This window comes from Penaeus vannamei, chromosome 17 (genome assembly GCF_042767895.1).
Source record: "Penaeus vannamei isolate JL-2024 chromosome 17, ASM4276789v1, whole genome shotgun sequence".
NCBI lineage: Eukaryota > Metazoa > Arthropoda > Malacostraca > Decapoda > Penaeidae > Penaeus > Penaeus vannamei.
In genome coordinates, this window is record NC_091565.1 from 10,238,868 (window position 1) to 10,241,367 (window position 2,500).

The window sequence follows — 2,500 nt, forward strand, 5'->3', positions numbered from 1 at the left end:
ACTTTTATTCAAAATTTTCCTTCCCTCTTCCCTCCCTTTTACACGCACGATCCCTCTTCGTTCCCGCCATTTCCCCGCCGACCCGAACCATCACTCGAATCGTAATCAGAATGCATAATGGACACTCGGGATTTATATTGCATGATAATCAGGTATCCCGTGTGTGATATTCAAATTAGGCATTACCTGCTAATTAACAAGATCCATAACTTCTAATCAGGGGGAATTATGGGGAAAAGGCCATTGTAGTACGGGTTTACGAGAGCGTCGCGGGTAGGATGACAAAAACGAATCGCCTTGCGCACTGGGTTCGGTGTTGCCATATCGTGGTTGACAGAGACGAGTCCGTTTGCGTAAGGAATTTGGTATTTAAGGTATGATGTTTGAGAGAAATGGCTAGTTGTTCTTGTTTGCTTGTTTGTTTGTCTGTTTGTTTGCTTTGTTGTTGCTTTTTGTGTCATGGGTTCCGAATAATTATTGATAAAAAGCTGGTGTTGCCATATCATGGTTGGCAGAGACAAGTCCGTTTGCGTAAGGCATTTGGTATTTAAGGTATGATGTTTGAGAGAAATTTGTTTGTTTGTTTTGTTGTTTTTTTGCGCTATGAGTTCCGAATAAATATTAACAAAAAGCGGGTGTTGCGAAATATTGGTTAACAAAGGGAAATCCGTTTCCCTGACGACTTTGGGATTTAAGGTATAATGTTTAACAGAAATGAGTTGTTGTTTTTTTTTGCTTTATTTGTGCTGTGAGTTCCGAATAAATCTTAACAAAAAGCAGGTATTGCGCCATTATGGTTAACGAAGACGAGTTGGTCTGTGCACCGAATTTTGTATTTATTCATAATGGTTAACAGAAACGAATATTTTTGCGGTGTATCCTCATTGCGCTAGAATTGTTGACAAAGTCGAGACAGATTGCGCAGCGGGTCCTCTATTCATAAGGTCGGAAGGGTTAACAAAAACTGTTTATTTGATAAAGTTCGGCATAATTCTCAAAAAAGAAAAATTACGAATTTAAGTACTGTTCAAAAATGGCTAGCAAAAAAATAATAATAAAAAATAAATAAATAAAATAAACGATTTTAGGTACTGTTCAAAAATGGCTAGCAAAATAAAATAAAATAAAATAAAATAAAAAAATAATAATAAAATAAATAAATAAATAAATATAAATAGATAAATAAAATAAAACAAAATAAATAAATAAAACAATTTTAGGCGCTGTTCAAAAATGGCTAGCAAAAAAATAAAAAAAATAAAAATAAAATTAAGTACTGTTAAAAAATGGCTAGCAAAAACAAAAAGAAAAGAAAAGAAAAAAGAAAGAGAGAAAGAAAAAAAAAGTCTACTAACCCTTCTTGTTCAGCCCCAGCCCCAATGACCCCTCAACCCAACCTAATCATCTATCTGCAGAATCACAATCCACCCACATACCGTAATCTCCCCCAACAACAAGCTCAGATATCCACACTCTCTTATCCACATCATCCCTGGCGATTAGAGATAGAGATATAGAAAAAGCATGTGTAGCATTAAATATAGTCTAGAAACCCTTAGTCAATTTCCAATAGCTGAACGGAGGGTTAGGGAGGGGGGTGAGGGTTAGGGGGAGAGGGGGTGAGGGGGTTAGGAGGGGGGGTGGAGGGGTTGAAGAGGTAGGGGTGAGATGGGGTTGGGGGGAGGGTGAGAGTGGGGAGGGTGTGACAGGAGGGGAGGCTAGAGGGGAGGAGGGGATGTGTAATAAACGGAGGGGGTTAGGGAGTAAAGTAGGGCTAGGGAGGGCAAGGATGGTCAGGAGGGGAAGGACAAGTGAGGGAGGGAGATGATGGGGGAGGGAGGGGGAGGGAGGGGAGGAGGGGGGGAAATGGAACGGAGGAAGTTGTGGGACGGACGGGGTGGTTTCAAGCCTGCCCAGGGCCTGATAATTACCTCGGCGGTGAGAGCAAGGGACGGGGGGAGGGAAAGGGGGTGGGGGCAGGGAGGGGGTTTAGGGGGAGGGGTTAGGGGGAGGGGGGAATGTGTGAGGAGTGGGGATGTTCGTGACTTTGATGATGCGCGCTGATAAGAGGTGATATATGGCGGGTTTAGGGAGGAGGGGTTAGGGGGTGGTGGTGGGGGAGGGGAGGAGCCATGAAGCATAATGCAGACAATAATGATGAAAAAGGGGAAAAGAATAAAGATAGAATGAAGATTTTTTCCGTATATGTGACGATAACGTTTAAAAAGAAAAGAAAAAAAAATAGAATATATATATACATATATACATATATACATATATATATATATATATATATATATATATATATATATATATATATATATATATATAAATATATATGTGTATATATATGTGTATATGTATATACATATATATATATATATATATATATATATATATATATATATATATATATATATATGTGTATATGTATATACATATATATATATCTAAACCGGGAATACGACGACAACACTAAAAAAAAAAAAAAAACGGGAAT